This window comes from Cenococcum geophilum (assembly GCF_001692895.1).
Source record: "Cenococcum geophilum 1.58 unplaced genomic scaffold K441scaffold_73, whole genome shotgun sequence".
In the NCBI taxonomy this organism is placed as follows: Eukaryota; Fungi; Ascomycota; class Dothideomycetes; order Gloniales; family Gloniaceae; genus Cenococcum; species Cenococcum geophilum.
Genome location: NW_027137631.1, coordinates 586804 through 605763, shown reverse-complemented (window position 1 = coordinate 605763; position 18960 = coordinate 586804).

Genomic DNA, 18960 nt, shown 5'->3' with positions numbered 1-18960 from the left:
ATAGTAGAAGTTGCTGCTTAAACTCCTTATTCCGCTAAGAATACTTTCTAAAATACTGCTACGAATCTTAGATCTCTATCCGATATAATTTTACTTAGTGCTTTATATCTTGCAAACACTTCTTTAATATAGATTCTAGCGATATCTTCCGCTAAGATTTCTTCCGTATATACTATAAAGTATCCCTACTTCGTAAGCTTGTCTACTATTACTAAGATTACGTTGTAATTTTGTCCGGTAATAGGGTCTTTTAATTTTGGTAACTTAACAATAAAGTCCCATAATATGACCTCCTATAGTCTCTTTAGTATTTTAATAGGTTATAGCCCTCTATACGGCTTATGCCTTATTAGTTTATTCCTTTAGTAATCTAAACACTCTTTAGTGACCTTTTTAGCTGTCCTTTAGATTCCATTAATAATATACTCCTTCTAAAGTCTTAACACTAAGCCTATGGCTCCATTATATCCTTAAGTTAGTCCTTTATAGAAGTCCTCCACAAATTACTCTGCTATGCTTCTTAGGATGTACTTTACCTTTTAATTTTTGTATATATCCGACTGTGGATCTTCTAGCTGTGCTTCTAGAATTCTTTATATCTAAAAGCTTTCTAGTGTCTTATAGACTTTCTTTTCTACTTTATTCTCTTATATTACTATAATCTTTGGATAATTATACCTAATTAGTCCATTTGTATCTTTTTGCAGTAAAGCCCCTAATGGCTTATTGTCGTTTTGTAGTTTAGCCTTTTAACTTAACGCATTAGCTTGCGTGTTGTCTGTACCCTTAGTATACTAAATCTTAAAATAGTATTCTATAAGCATCTCTGCCTATTTAACCTGTCTTTAGTTAAGCTCCTTTATTATTAGGAATCCTATCAGGTTCTTATAATCCGTTTTAACTATAAATAGTTTTTCTATGCCTTATAAGAATGCTCTCTATTTCTTTAGTGCTATAATTATACCTAATAACTCCTTGTTGTAGATGTTATAGTTTAACTCTAGTGGTATTATCTTTTAACTATAGTATGCCACTAAATACTATTCGTCTAGATACTTTTGTATAAAATATACTTCTAGTGCAAAGTCTAATATATCTATTTCCATAACCGTCTCTAGTCCTAGTTAATAAATCTTAAGAACTGGCTCTTGGGTAAATAACTCTTTAACTTTTCTAAAGAGTTCTCGCTATTCCTCTCCCTATACCTATAGTTCTTCTTTCTTTATTAATTATGTAAATGGTTTAATATCCTTTAACTATTGCGCTATAAACCTTCTGCAGTAATTATAAAACCTTAGAAACGATCTTAACTATATAACGTTCTTTAGTTCCTACCAATTTACTATAGCCTTAATCTTCTTTAGATCTATACTAAGTTGGCCTAGTTTAATAATAAATCCAATAAAATTGGTCTTCTTAGTAAAGAACTTGTATTTCTTAATTATTACTAGCATCTGTTCTTCCTATAGTCTCTTTAAAACCTATTTAATGTGTTCTCTGTGTTCTTCCTCGTTTATTAAGTAGATAATAATATTATTAAGGTATACTATAACAAATTCATCTAAGTATTCTCCTAATATATTGTTAATACGTTTTTGGAATATTGCTAGTACGTTTATAAGCCCAAATTGTATAACTAATGGTTTATATAGTCCTTCCTTTAACCTAAAGGCTGCCTTTTATTTATCGCCTTCCTTAATCCTAATTTAATAGTACGCCCATCTTAGATCTATTTTTATAAAGATTTACGTATTGCCTATTCTATTTTAGATTTCGCTAATTAAGGGTAAAGGATACCTATCCTTCCTAGTAATGCTATTTAACTATCTATAGTTAATATATAGCCTTAGTTTGCTATTCTTTTTTAGTACAAATAGTACTGGATATCCTGCTGATAACTGTAATGGTCTAATATATCCTTTTTATAAGTTCTCTTAGATAAACTCTTTTAATGCTCTACCTTCTTCTTCGGTAAGCTTATAGATTAAAAAGAACCTTAGACTTATTCCTAGTTCTAATTCTATTTTATAGTCCTATACTACATACTCTAACAGCTTTTTACTCTTAGGTAACTATAGTTTCTTGCCATACTTATAGTATCTTTTTGGTATATGGCTTAGCCCTTTTTCCATTTCTTTGTAGGTCGCTCCTACTTAGTACCATACTAACTTGGCTTGTTATTATATCTTACGGCGTTAAGTATCCCTAATATTAACCTAACCTATAACCTAATTAATCTTTGGATTGTATTCCTGTAACTAAGGCATTCCTAATACTGCCTTATTATTCCCTAATGGTAATATATTAAAAGATATCTTAACTAGTCTTCCTTTAATAGTTAACTAAATAGGTCCTGTTTTAAGATTAATAATGCCTCCTCTATAGGCTATTGGATCTCCTAAAATTGTCACTAATAGGTAAGAACATTCCTTCTGTTTATATGGTAATCCTATTCTTCTAACTACTACTAGCGAGATATAGTTCCTTATTGCTCTACTATCTATTAATGCCTTAAACTGTTAATCTTGCCACTTAACTTATAAATTTAAGTATCGTCCTTAAATTCCTTTAAGGGTCTAAGGCTCTATTACTGGCTCCCTCTGGTTTTATAGGCCTCTACTTTTCCTAACTGTTAGCTACTAGATCCTGTTTATACTTAGTCCAACTTAGGCTAATACTTAGTTTGCTTTTTGTCTTTAACGTACTATAGATAGGTATTTTCTAAATATTCCCACTATTATTGTCTATCTAGGCATTCTTCCGTAAGGAATCTTTTTGGTTAAAGTGTTAAGTCCCCTTATTCTTAAACTTCTACTAGGTGCCAACCATGCATATACTTAGCGTTTTAATATTTCGCCTTATCTGTTATCCAATATATCCTTATTAGATACTTTCAATTTTTGTTCTTTGGTACTTTATGTATATTATACATATTATCTACATATGCTATCTATAATAGTGTGTAATATGCTTAATATCTTAGGTTAACTCTTGGCTCGTTCTTATCCTAGAGTTTAAACCTCTCTTATATTAATCTAAGCGTTGTAACTTTGTTTACGGGTACTAAGATTTATCTTTTGCTTCTCTAGTCCTCTAATTGCTCCTCTAAATCTTTTAATATTATGATTAAGGCCCCCTTAATATAAGTTATAGCCTTTTTTATAATTAGGTGGTCTTGGATAACTTTTTCGTCTAACTATATATAGAAATCTTTCTACTTATCGTTGTATCGTTGCCTATACCACTTTTAGTATAGCTGCTTAAGTATATACGGCTCGTCCGTAAGGAAATATCTCTTTATTACTGCGTTATAATAGCCTTTAGTGTATCGTTCCTTAAACCTAATAGGAATCCCTAGATCCTTTTCTTGTTCTAGTTTGGTAAGCCACTTAGCTCTTAGTATGCCTATTCTAGGCCTATTAGTGATTCTTTATACTAGTGCTCTGTCCTTTATACGTCCTAATGTGCTAGATCTTTTATCTAGTTTCTGTTCTTGCTATAAGGTAATTCTTGCCTTAAATTCCTCTATGGTTTCCTTTATATCGCGTCTTACGAGTAGATCCTTAAAGTCTTCGTGCTTCTTAATCTTGGTATTAACTTTTCGATCTTTAGGCCAAATACTGTATTCCCCTGGTAAGTCTTCTGGGTCTATATATCTATCTCCCAGTCTAATTACTGTTTGCGCTGTAGATTCTCTAATTTATAAAGAAGCCTCTTACCTCTTACTTATGGGTGTCCTAATTTATGCTCCGAATTCTTAATCCCTTAAATTCTTTAATCCTGAGCTTGCTTCTAACTTAAGCTTAGCTCTTACCTTAGTCTAACTAGGCTTAACTAGTGTCCTCGTCTCTTTTTAAGAGTCCTGGATTTTACTTATCTTATCTTAAGAGTCTTGTGCTATTGGGAATTCTTATCCCAAGCTTATTTGTATATCTTTAAACTAAGCTACTACTCTGCTCTATCAGTTTCTGTCCATTATAGGTCTTTAAGCTTACCTTATCTTATTTTAAGAATCTTAGTCGTCTCTTATCTCGTCTTAAGAATCTTAAGCCTTTGGCCTTTTACCTTTATTAAGTGGTGAGCTAGCACTAGCAGTCGTCTACTTGCTTAATTGTTTTTAGATATTACTCCTTCCGTCTTATAAAGCGATGGATGCCGTATTTAACGGTGTTATAATACCTATTACTGAACCTTACTCTATGGCGGTCTTAGTTTCTGCTTCTATTGCGCTGTTAAGGTCTAGATACCCCCAGTTAGTTCCTTTACTATCCTCGTTGCTGTTAATTAATAAGTACTCCAACTCCATTATTATTGTTGCTAATCTTTATCCGCACGTTACTGTAATATTTTAATTTAGCTTATAGAGTCGATCTTATTCTTTATCTAACTCTTTGGTTCCTTAGAGTCCTTTTAACTTTAGCTCTTATGGCTAATAGCTTATACTATACTTGGCGTCTTTCTAAATTTAGTATACGTTATTATAATAAAACATAAAACTTCTAATTAAACATTCTTTTGTTCCTTGTAGTATACTATTATCCCTCTATACGTATGTGTTATATACTGCTAGTCTGGTTCCCTTTATTACATAGTAACTTTAACTATTTTTGCAATCCCTTACAAAGTAACCCTGTTTTCCGCAATTTATATAAGCTCCGTCTCTAAACTATTAACTTTATTATAGAGTCCGCCTAAACGTCTTCTGCTGCTAAGATCTTTAGTTTAGCCTATGCTTTTTAGTCCTGTAATTACTAGATCCTTAACCTTTAGGTTTTTATGGTTTCTTACTCTATCTCTTATGGGCTTTTTTGGTACTACTTAGGTCTATTAGCTCTGCGCCATACTATGGTTTCTAATTTAGCTTTGGTTATTGCGTACTCTACGCCTTATATAACTATAGAACTCTATCCTGGCCCTTCTTAGCCTATTCCCTTTAGAAGATCCTATTGTTAATCTTAATCGCTTAATCTATTAATTTCCTTAGGGTGTCCGCATCTTTTATTAGAATAATTACGTCCTAGACTTTAGCCTTAAGTCCCTGTTTATACTGTGCTATAAGCGCCTTATTATTCTACTTAAGTTGTGTCGCTAGCGTTTAGAATTATATTGTATACTTAATCGCTAAAGTCCGTTGTGTTAGGTCCTAAAGCTTTCTTTCTGCTATAGTTGTTGCTTCTGGGTTCCCGAACATTTGTGTAAGTCGCTCTGTAAATCCGTTCTAGCTTAAAAACATAAACTATACTTCCTGGTTTGTTGTTGTTATTCCGTTTGCTTGTATCTCTATAAGGTAAGGCTTAAACTATTTAAGTGCTCTTTCTAATAAGAACAATCCTGTATATGCTACTTAATTTATGGTTATTGCCAGTTTTACTCCTTCCTGCGTAACTTTAAAGTATATTTGCGTAAGGAATCCTTTAAGCTTTAATCTCTCTTCTAAGAATCTTTTAATTAATGGTAACTTAACCTTTGCTGCTCCTATCCTATTAATCCTATTTTTAAGTGCCGCATTATCTCCCGTTAGCTAATTAACTATTGTTTATAACTGTTCTACTGTTATAGGTTGTTATAAGTCAGTGTCTGCTATACTAGTATTGTTACCTAATCCTGACGTAGTTGCCGCCGTCGATGGCGTTATGGTGGCTGCTTTTGGTGGCATGTTATTCGACTTATTAAAACCATAACCCTGGTAGTGATTGTGTAATAAAGCCTTGTAGTAGGAACTATGGTGGACTTATTAATGGGCGAGGTATATAGGTATTGCAAGTAAGTTAATAATGTAATAATAACTGGTAGAGTGGTTGCCTAACAGATTAACTCTAATTGTATTCTAAGAATTACTATAAGGAAGGAACTATCTAGGTAGGGACTGAGGGTCCTTAAATACACAACTGTACTCCTATGAAATCCTTCTTATACGTGATGTACGTGAGGTACGTAAGTTCCTTTCGTCCCTTGCGTTCCTTTTGTAGCACCTTATATGACCTTGGTTACTATTCCTCGTTATATAGCTCCACGGGTTCCATCCTGGACCGTGCTTGTATTAACTAACTAGCTTCTTCCGACTCTTCTCCAAGTAGTCGTAACATTGTGCTTAAAGCGTCCGTAACATTTTATAAGCTAGATATTCTCCTACATTTAAGATAGAACTTCCCTACTATAACTTAGATCTCTCTAATAATTTAAAAGCTACTTCTCTTTATTAAAAAAAAGTAGCCTTTAAATTATTATAGAGATCTAAGCCGTAGTAGGGAAAAGGTAGGGGAGCTTGTTTAAGTAGGGGGTAAAGCTATAGACGCGTAATAAATTGGGAAGGAACGCGTTCTTTTTACCGGACTTTTAGTTTATATTTAATCTAACGGTTTTATAACCAAACATACCTTAAACCGACTACTATATTTAACTTTTAATATAATATAGATATAATATAGCTACTATATAGAGTAAATAGAAAACGGAGAGCTTATACCTTATATTAATTTTGGAGTAATTAGACAATAGAAAGGTGGTAAGGTTTAGCAGTAATTGTCTTTATAACACCGCCTTATTATATTTTAGCGGATACTGAAATTATTTAGGGCAACGAAGCTATAGACGCTTAGATGGCAAAGGTATAGCAAGTTACTATATTCCATAAATAAAGATCTAATACTTAATAATATAGAACTGACTTCTTTTATTGCACTTATATCGCTTGCCTCCTACCACGCTATCCGCTCTATAGTTTGCTATACTTTAACTTTAGTATCTAGCATGTAGGAAGCTGTAGGATATGCTTAAAGGCGTATAAAGGATTGAGATATCTACGTTTAAAGGCATAAAGCATGCTTTTAATGCTCTTATTAATCGTATTTAGTGACCTAGTAAGGGAACTGCTAGCGTTCCTATTATACTTATCTAACGCCTTAATAAGGATATATTTTAAGTATAAAGCGTTCTTCTAACTAGATACGGCTTTAATCTTAGCTTTTATTATTGGCTAGAGCGAAGCAGACTATCTAAATTCGGTATTATATACAGGGCTAACTCTAGTAGCATCTCCTTTCGCCAATACACTACTAGGCCTATTCTTCTGCCTACACTATTAAAAGGTATAAACACTGACTCGAATCCGTCCCACTTGGCCATTATATTAGAGCTATCTATTTATATTTAAAATGGGTAGAGTAGTAGCAAAGCAGAATATATAAAGGTTTATTAAACCCTTTAGCTGCGCTTAGCTTATTACCTAAGCGTAGTTCCATATAACGAATTTAAGAAGCTGCGGTCTTCTATACCTGGAACTTATTTAGCTTAAGCAATAAATCTTCCCACTAATTAGTTTCTGCAATGACGTAATACCTATCCCTCTTATAAGGCTTTTAAGTGGCGACTAATAAAAATAGATTCTTGGCGTTTTCTTTGTCTGTAGATCTATACGTCCTACTAGCATAGGCGGCCTTACTAAATAGTTTAGGTACTAGCATATAAAATGGATACTCTAGCCCACTACGAGGTATATTATATTTAAGCTAGCCACTTATTACTTATTAACGCAGTCTAACTCTTCTACTATTTTTACTCTATTTCTTAAACTGTCTATACATAGTAGATAACGCCGTATACTAGAAATAGGGAGGATATCTGCAAAGATACAGATATTATAGCATTAGAAATCTATGGCCAATTTGAAAGATTTCTATTGCTTAACGTCTACAATGAGAGACAACTAGACAAAAACTCTAGAACCCAAAGAAGTAGTACAACTACTATCTCTAGGGCCATTCTAGAACTGGAAATAGATCTCCCTTTTATACTAATAGGAGACTATAAGCTACACCATAAACGGTGGAACGCGCTAGCTAGGAACCCAACTAGGGAGGCTAAAGAATTAGTAGACTGGCTAGACAGATATAACTGCCAACTACTAAATTTAGATAAATAGTAAGGGACCTTTTATAGATTTAATATAAGGGAAAAGTCTATTATAGACCTAGCCTTCTACTTAGGAAACTTTCAAGAAAATACCTGGGATAATTGGACTATAATAGAAGAAACAGGATCTAACTATAAGACTATAGCATTCTCTTTATTTACTAGAGAGACGCAAAGATACCTAAACCCTCTTTAAGAAACTCCTTTCTCTATAAAAAAGGCAAACTGGGAGCTTTTCTCTACTGCTCTAAAGGAGCAAGTTTAAGAGCTAGAACTAGAAGCGAAACTTTTAGTACTAGAAGAATTAGTAGGAGAAAACCCCTATATAGAGATAGGAGAAAAAGGTCCCCTAGCCTCNCTAGAAGATTCNNATAGACNTANGGATAGAAGCTTAAGTACACTAGTAGATAATCTAGNAATAGATCTTACTAGCTGTATAAAGCTAGCAGCAGAGAAAGCTATCCCTAGATCTAGAACCTGCGAATTCTCTAAACTATGGTGGAATAAAGAGCTTCTAAAGAAAAGACAAAAAATGGTAAAACTAGGAAGACTTCGAGAATAGCAACCTATAAGAAGCTCTAGACTAGAAGCCTACAAAGAAGCAAAAAATCAATACTTCCACGCAATAAGAGAAGCTAAGACTAGCTGCTGGAATGACTTTCTAGAAAAAGCATAGGGAAAAGATATCTTTACTGCCCTAAAATATATAAAGGAAAGAACACTGCGAATAATCCCTAGTCTACAGTATAGTAAAGACGGGACTACTAGACTAGTAGAAAGCTTTGAGGATTAGTGCAAAGCTTTTATTACTACTCTATTTCCTAAACCCCCTGCTACTAGATCTATAGAGTGGAAGGACTATATAATAGACAAAAAATGGGAATGGCCAGAACTAGGGAAAATAGAAGTCAAATAAGCAATCTTCTCTAGCTCTAGTAAAAAAGCTCTAGGGCCAGATGGGATATCTTTTACAATTCTATAAAAGGCCTACCCTACTATAGAAGATCTTCTATATAGGACCTATAGGATTTTATTTACTATAGGCTACCAGCTAAAGGTCTGGAGAGAAGCTTGAGGAGTTATTCTCCCTAAAGTAAATAAGGAGAACTATTTCTTACCAAAGTCCTATAGACCTATCTCTTTACTAAACTGCCTAGGAAAGACTTTAGAGAAGATCTTTGCTACTAGATTAGGATATCTAGCTAGTACTACTAGCTTACTTTAAGATTCGCAATTAGGAGGAAGAAGATAGCGATCCGTAATAGACGTAGTCCTACTACTTCTAAACAATATCCAATCTAAAAATAGTAGGAAAAAAGCTAGATAAAGGATAGCTACTATGCTATTCCTAGATGTAAAAGGGGCCTTTAACCACGTCTGTAAAAACTAGCTTCTATCTATCTATAAGGAACTAGGACTACCTATAGTATTTATATAATAGGTAGCTACCTTCCTTAGCAATAGAAAGCTACAGCTCTCCTTTAATAGGCAAATATAAAAAAAAAGTAGAATTAGAAACAGGGATACTATAGGGTTCCCTATTTTATTTCTACTATATATACGCAATATCTGCAGCCTAGAGACAGAAGGAGCCTACTCCCTTAGCTATATGGACGACTTTGTAATTATAGTTACTTTAAATTCAGCTAAATCTAATTGCAAAAAGCTAAAGGGAATAGCGCTAGAACTAATGTCTAGCGCTAAAGAAGCTACTATTAGCTTTAATATTAGCAAAATAGAGCTTATACATTTCTACAATAAACGTACTACTATAAAAGAAGGGCTAAAGCTAGGAGACGTGAAAATAGCCCCTAAACCCCTAGTTAGGTGGTTAGGAGTATTTCTAGACTCTAAGCTTACGTTTAAATAATATGTAGAAATAAGAATCTCTAAAGTAAAAGCAGCCTTTTATTTAATTAGAAGACTAGGTAATATATAAAGAGGTCTATCTCTATAAGCCCTACGGCAGCTCTATATAGCCTATATTACTACTATAGCAGACTATAGTATATAATGCTAGTAGAAAAGCAAATCTAGAGACTACCTACTAGCTAGGTACCAATCTCTATAAAATAAGGCCCTAGAACTAGTTTTAGGAGCGTTTAGAGGTCTCCTAGCCAAGCTATGGAGATTAAGGCCTCTATTCCTCCTCCTAAAATTAGATTCGAAAAGCTTTGCAATAGCTATATACTAAAAATCCTAAAGTTTAAAGAAAACTACGTAATTAAGAAAGCCTATATAGAAGAGGTTAACAAAGATAGAGACGAATTAGCAGCTAGTTCTAGCTCTAGTTCTAGCTCTAGAAACTCTACTATAAGGTATCTACTATAGCCAAAAATATAGCTATTATCCCTAGTCTCTAGGGCTAAACAGCTAGTACAAAACTAGAAAATAGAGAAAATCTCTCTAGAATGGCAAAAACCGTGGTCTCCTCCTATTACTGCTTTCTTCTCTATCTCTAGAGGTAGTAAAGAAGAAGCTGTATAAGAATATCTAAGACTAGTAGAAAATTTATAAGAGTCCCTAGAGTGGGACCTAGTAGATATATACTATATAGATGGCTCTAAAGATAGTAAATTAAATGCTACAGCTGTATGTAAGATAGGAGAGAGAAATAGGATTAAATATGCAATAAACTGGAATCTAGGACCCTATATGGAAATTATAGACGTAAAACTTTATACAGTCTATAGAGCCTTAGAACACCTAAAGTAATAAAGACTAAAAGAGAAATAAGTGTATATCTTTATAGATAGCTAAGCAGCTATTAAAAGATTATAACTTAATACTCTTACAGGAGGGTAAGAACTAGTCTTTAAAATTATATAAAGCTGTTCCTATCTAGCTAGTAAGAATGTTTCTATTAACTTTTATTGGGTTCCTAGCCACCTAGGAATCTATGGAAATAAAATAGCAGATAAACTAGTAAAGAAAGGCCTTTTAAGAAGGAAAATATAATCTTATTATACCTCTCTAGCCTATATAGGGAGACTAGCAAGAGAAAAGATACTAAAGTAGTGGAAAAATAACTGGCAATAGAATAAAAGTAAAGGAAAATACTACACTAGGATCTACAAAAAAGACTACTCCTTCTCCCTTAGGGCCCCTAAGGATAAATATCCTAAAAGGCTATAATTAGCGTTCTATCAACTAAAACTAGGAAAAAGCTTCTTTAAGTCTTTCTCTAAAACAATACGGAAGGATAAAGAAGGTAGGTACTTTAGAGACTATACCATAGTATAAACTCCTAAGCATCTAATACTGGAATGTAGGCTATATTGGGAAGAGAGAAAAGAAATATAAAGACAACTATATTCTTCTCTATTTTTAGAGAAGCTTTTTTACATAAAGAAAGAAAAAGAGGTACTTTTTCTATTTCTAAATAAGACAAGGATAGCTACTAGAAAGTGGCTAAAAGCAGTAGGATCTTTAGAAGAAGGTAACTCCTACTAAAATCTTAGCAAACAGATAATAGTAAGCAAAAGGATAAAAATAAAATACAAAAAAAGGACAGGGACAGGCGTTAGGATTTCTTATTTTTACTAATTTTCTACTAATTTTATACTACCTAATAGTTAATAGTAACCTAGTATCTTACTAGGGAGCGGTAAACCTCTAGCGTAGAGGCTTATAAACTATTAGGATATAGTTACTAGTACATATTAAGCTGCCTAGAAAGGATTTATATATATAGGACTATAGCACCATAGCCTAGAGGCTGCATGCGCAGTATTATACGTAGTATAATACAATAAATTGAAAAAAAAAGAAGAAAAAAACGCCGTATACTCCTAAGTAAACTTATTTACTAGCTAAATATAATACCTATTGGCTAAGGAAACGCACCCAAGGAGATTAACCGTCCGCTACTTACCCTATCGTCATTAATAAGTCTCCTACTAAAGTGGCTGATATAGATAGCGGAACTATCCCTTGCATAAATAGATTCGTCTGTAGAACAGTAGCCCGAGCTTAACCAATTAAACAGCTGCGTTCGTTGGCGGTAAGGCATTCTGCCGTGCACCTGAGGTTCGCATAGAACTTTAAAATATATATAAATATTATCTATCTACAGTCGATCTTTAATATTGATTTAATTAATATGTTCCTGCTAGTAAGACCCTAATTTACAAAGCGGTATTTGATAGAGTTTATACCTAAATTTAGTCCTAGCAGTCCTTTAAGGTGTAGTAAAAGTAGCGATTAATTTGCTGCTACCGGTCGCATCCTATGTATTATCTAACAATATGCATTATACTATGGCTAAAGTCTTTATGCCAGTAATCCTTAATAGTAGGTTCGATGTGCAAGCCTATATATATAAGCACTGCTAAGTACGCGTGAAGCTCTAGCCTAGATATCAGCTTTATAGGCGTAGCCGGTTCTCTAGCGCCTTCTCTTTAAAAGGTGGGTGCAGCTCTGCGTTTCTATTTATATACTTTATAAGCTTATCTAGCAGCTCGTCAGTCTAAAACAGCTTAAATATTTAATTGGGATCGCCAGAATTAATGTAGTGTGGAAGCTTTGGGGTGCTATAGGTGTTTATTATAGATAGGCAGAGGTTCGAAGTAAGGCGGTGGTTTAGGCGTAGGTAGTGGATTTTTCTTTATCCAACGCGACAGATTAGGGTATTAAGTAGGCAGAATAAAGTCCTTATCGTTAGTTGCACGATTTCTAACCATATTGGTGGTTTATTTGATTAATAAAGCTATATAGTTGCTACTGGTGTTAAGGAAGTTAATGTTTAGAGCTGGCACCAATACGAACCAATACGAACCGATAAGATATCGGTTATCGGCAATATATCGGCAATATAATATTGCCAATATTGGGTTAAAATTCAAAATAACTAGCTTTACGCAGCCTTATATTATAATAAAGTATTAATATCTCCTTTCTACCCTTTCTTCTTATATAAGATATAATAAAATAAAATAAAAGTAGTAAAAAAGAGGAGATTAAATTTAGTAACTTTTATTCCTCGTTATCCTTTAGTTCCACAATCCAATCCTTACCCTTTAGTGCTCCCGCTGCCGCCGCTATAGGCTAAGAATTTTTATCGTACGACGAACATCGAGCTCTATAATCCCGCTATTTATAATTTCCATAGCACCTATTATAGAACCCTAGGAGACTCTAACACTTAGTAAAAGGGCAAGGGCCTACTAAACGACGCGGAGTCGCCGTATAAGCCTCGCATGGCTAGCGTTAATTAGCTCTTTACCTTATACAAGTAATATAGAGTTTTATAATTATATTTAGGGATCTACAGCTCTAAATTAGAATTGTATTTATATATAAGGGCCTTCCTATCTAAACCTGCTTCTCTAATACCCCCCCTACCTAAGCCTCTATATTAATCGCCGGTAAAGCTTCTATCCTCTCCTACTTATCCTAAGAGTAGTTAGTTATATAGGTATATTATATAGAGAAGAGAGTTTACTTATAGTATGGTAATATTACCGAAGAATCTCTTATATAATAGGACGGGAAGTATACTAGATAATTGTATTTCCTAATTCCTAATAAAGGACGATATTAGTAGGATTTAAACTTATAATCTATTAAGTTTAAAGTTAGTATATATTTACATACGCCACCTACGTGCCTTTAGTAGTTACCTTTGCCTAAAATTGTTGTATTTATATACCTTATACCTTTACCCTATAGCGTTATATAATATATCTCTTATATACCTTCCCTTATATAATTACTCTTTAAACCCCTATTCTAAGCTGCATTCTTTCCCGTAATATTATATAACGTTCTCCTAAAAATTATTTTAAAGTAGGTCTCCTTTTTTCTAATCTCTTTCGCATTCTAATTACTCTAATATTGCTGCCGTTATTAACGTCTTATCCTAAGTAACCGTACAATAACCTCCTAAAAAGATTCTCTCTGGCTTATTACTTATTAATAGGATTAATAGGATCTTAATTGCCTAGCGCGAAAGCTATAGCTATTGTTTTTGTTATATATCCTATAACCACCACTTTAATACGGGTATCTTAATATTGTACGACGCTGCTTTATTATAGTAATTATTAAATTTATCTTAACTTTAAGGCCGCGTGTATTTCTACTTTATATTTTAACAAAGTTTCTTAAAATAATTTAAAGGCTAAGCCTAAGAATTAGCCGGTTTTTAAAGGCTATTATATAATTAAGAGAAGAATTAATTCTCTTAGCGGAATTTCTCCTAAAGGCTCTGGACTTTAAGTTTATAGGCGACGTATAGATTAATAAGATTATCGTTTATATCCTTAAGCTAGGTTATATAATGTTCTAGATAAAGAATATAGGCTATAGCGTAGTAAGGCGATTAATCTAGCTTTAAAGCATAGAAGTCAAACTTAGCCTTTATATATTTAATTTAATTTTTAAGCTATCGGTTTTCTTTCTGCTTAAATTAGTAAAAGTAATTAATATTATCGTATAACATACTAAAGAGATTTTAAGATATTCCCTAATAATCTTAATAACTTTAAGAACCCGTTTAATCGTTACTTATTAACCTTTAAGAAATAGAGTCGCACTCTTAAAAATAGAGAGAAATTGCTCTATTATACGACAGAGAGCAATATTAGAAGGAGTAAGCTTATCTCTTTTATTAATTATACCCTTATAAATATGCGCTTTAGTGTAGTTCTAAAGCGCATTAAGAACTTCCGTTTTAAGTATAATATAATAATAATTCATTGCTTAACGTCCGATTCGGATCCCTATTGGGCCCACGCGGACTACTCCTTATTTACATGTGGGGAGAAAACTCTATTTAAGAAAAATGAGAAAACCCCGTAATCCATCTCCCCGCCTTTTGGGACTCGCCTACTTAGCGCCTGCGAGTCGCCTATGGTGCTCTACTACCTTACTGTTTGACCTCCTTAGGAACCACTGCTGCCGTAACAAGCCTACGGACGCGCTAGTATCACAAACTATTACTCTACTACTGTAGAGTTACTAGGGGGCACCTGCTGCTCGCCCCCTTGCCTTTTATTACCATTTCCCTTGCAACCCGGAACTGATTTAGCACATTTTGACTAATAAGCCACTGGGTGACCGCCTTGAGGCCTTTTTGTGTTGAGAGCAGTGTATTATAGTTCTCTGTGCCAGCTGCTGAGAGCATTGTTTCTCGATTGGTGCGTAGGGGGCATAGCAGTATTACGTGTTTTGGTGTCTGTCTTGGCCAGCCACATTCGCATCTCGGGCTACCTACTGGGACACCCACCCAGTAAAGCCAATCTTTTAAGTATAATATAAAGTATACGGAACTAGCTATTCTATCTTATATAATTACCTAGGGGGATTAACTTTCTAGAAAGTTCTTTAAACTTATTTATACGATTAGGTAAGGCACGGATATAGATAATAAGATTATAGATCTTCCCTATAACACCCATCTTCGCTCTTATTAAATTTACTCTCTTTTTTTAGCGTTTATTATCTAACTCTTCTCCTAATTCATCTTCTCTATTATACGATTCTATAAGTTGCTCTTCACTATTATTAGTAAAAAGAAAAGCTTTGGTAACAAGATTAAGGATATAGCCTATATAGCGGAGCCATTAGAAAGTCTAATTCTAGTTAATTTAATTCTCTATGCTAAGATAAGTTGCTATTATATAATAAAGCGTATCGTTTATGGTGGAATTATCGCCAATAAGGACGCTAATATTTCCTATAATTCTATAATCTTTAAGGACGGGGTAAAGGGTTTCCTATTAATTTAAACCACTATAGCCATATATTATATAAAGGGCAATTAAAATATTTTAAAAGCGATTTTAGGCATTAATAAAGCTAGCGCAAATCGCAAGTAAAAGGTTATAACTTGGTAAGATCTAGATATTAATAGCAAGATAGATGCTTATTTATAACAATTAAAGCCTTTTTTATATAATATCTTTTGCTTATAAAAACTAAGCTCCCACCCTTTACTTAATCGTATTATAAGATATTGGCATAAATATACGGCCCTATAGATTTATTGCTTAAATAAAGGCATGCTATTCTAGCCATTCTATACATAAAAATGGAAGCCGTTATATAATAATTAGATCTAGGAGGGTTTAGTTAATAACCTATTAATTAACTATACGCTAAAGAATCTCTTAATTAAGGTCATCTTTACTATTACTAAGCTAGAGAAGAAGCTTAGTATATAACGCTTTAATAGTTTTAGAAGCTATTATATAAATGCTAGAGTTAGGTACCTTACTAACAATAATTCCATAAACACTCTCTAGATACTGTCTTATATTTATTATACTTTAAGCCGTATATTTTAGACAATATTTGCACCAAATCTATTTTTATTCTAGCTTTTCTAATCTTTCTTCTAGCGTTGGCGTATAACAATACTTATAGATTAGAGAGGTCTTCCGTAACTTTTTTATTAAAGGAATTAAGTCTATAGTTTCCTTAATAGTATTAGAAGCAAGAGATAATCCAAAATCCTTAATTTCTTAAATTCTAGAAAATATATTATACGATATTATATAGATAAAAGGTAACCTTAGGTGGCGGTGAAAATTTTTAGTATACTAAGAAATATTGCGATATTATCCGAATATTGGCAATATTGGCAATACCGATATTTTATTGGTTCGTATTGGATGAGATTTTATTAGTGCCAGCACTGTTAATGTTCTTGTTTGATGCGCACGGGCCACATTTATACGTCACTTATCTATGCAAGGGATAACGGTGGAATACTTTTTTTTATCTTTTTAGAGTATAAGAAGTTTACTATTACTCTAAATAGCTCTATAATAAGCAGATAACTTTAGGAGCTTACTATAGCAACTTAGAAAGTAAACGCTAAAGGGATTCGTCTCGGTTTTAATAGTAGGGAACTTATTAACAACAATATACTGCTTACATTTAAAGGAATAGGGCTAAAATTGGCAATTACTTATTCGCTTAAGATACATAAATATATTATTTATAGTAATGATATTAGTAACCTAGATTGGCTAACAATTAAAATAATACAGAATTGCAGCTATAAATCCGCTACTTATAAGACTTGCTTGCAGAACTAGATAAGTGTATATCTTGACCGTAATAATTGGGATAACATCCTATATCCAGAAGATGGCTATAGAGAGATGCTGTAGTACGCTAATATTAAACGTTTTGTAAGCCTAGAGGAATTTATTAGGTAATATAAAAGCCTTTATAGATAAGAACTACAGTCCCTAACAAAATTGCCTTTTTAGGTATGATTTCCTTTCCTCTAGATCCGCATTAAACGCAATTCTAAACTTCTAGTAGTACATTGCGCCTGATTATAATAGCGCCTATATCTATAATCTAGGCCTAGATAAAGGCTACATATTTACTTATATTAAATGCGGCTTTAAGACCTATACGACTTACTAGCGTGCTTAGTATAAAAGTGAAACTTATAAATAGTATAAAACTCGCATAGCCGTATAGGATACGTTTAATGCGGCGTTAGAGGTAAAGATTGTATCTATAGCTAAGGAATGCCCTAGTTATAAAAGTAAGATTAAGAAGAATAGTGGGTATGATTATATAACCTGTAAATCGTTACCCCCTTAATTTAATTTAAAGTCGACCTACTTACTTTAGGGAAAGGCAGTAAATGTTACTACCAATTCTACTAGCCCTACTTCGCTGATTATAAATATATTTATAGATAAGGCAATACGGCGCATTGTGCTAGCTATAAATATTATAGTAACAATACTATTAACCCTTTTCCTCTATAAACTTATATCTAAGTCTAATAGTTTAACGCTACCTATATATAAGCTAGAGGAGTATATAGCAAATTAAATTAACTAATATACTTACTTTATTGTTACTAATATCCTAACTAATACAATGGCCTTCTATAGGAACTCCTAATATTTTTTATAAACCTCCTTTGTAAACCTCCTTCAGGCCCTACTTTTATGTTCCTTTTTAACGCTAGTATCCCATCCATGAGTTACTAAGATTAGATTGTGTTTCTTTTCTATATTATATTTTTCTTCCTATCTGCTCCTTTAACTACGCTATCCAATAGGTCTCCTATATTTGTCCTTACCAACTAATATAGCGCGATAGTTGCCTTCCTTAAAAATGTAGTAGTCTTTAGCGCCATTAGAAAGCGTAAAATTAATGCTATATATAGGAAGAAGATTTTCTCGTTCCGTAATTGGCCCTTTTGTGCCAATAAAAGCTAAAGATTAAAGAGTTCCTATTTTAAAATCCGTGGCTTCCTAGAAAGAGTAAAGTAGCTATAGCTTTTCCTGCCTATATATAAAGAGCCCTTTTATATTCTTTAGTGTATATTCTACTTAATAAAGTAAAACATTTTAAATATCCAGCATAATTCCTAACTTGAAAACTACCTCCTTATTACCCTCTTTATACTTATAAGGTTGTAAATATTAAAAAAAAAGATCTTTCTTAAATTGAAGATATCCTTTTATATCCTTAGTAATGAGCATTATATAAGGTTTATGTGGTCGACTAATAGTAGGATTATAGTAGGAATTCAAACAAGATCTGATAAGGAGAGGATTTGTGTTAAATTTTGTAATAGCTTATTTAAGCCATTTTGGGGATATGAAGACGTGCGCTTATACAGCTGCGTATAAAGTAAGGGGATCTTTTATACTATTATTTGCTATAGCTCCATTAATATATTATAGTACGCAGGATGCTTAAGCAATATATAGAGTGAATATATCTTAGCTACTAGAAGATGCGGTAAGGAGTGCTAAAAATTAAAGTATAGAAATATAACTGGAGGTAGGTATATAATTGTCGACCTAAATTAGACTATTTTAGTTACCTATTGACTTGGTTAACGACTTTGTTACTAATACGGTCACTAATATAGTCTACTACCCCCTTCTACTTATGTATATATAGAGGCTATAGAGCTACATTCTACGTAAAGCAATTATATTACCTAGACCCCGAGAACTTCTATGCCCTACTCCTCCTTCACCCTATAAAATTAAACGCCCCTACCCTAGGGGCATTTCTTTATAGTAGGCACGTGGTACTTTATCCCCTATCCTTTAACTA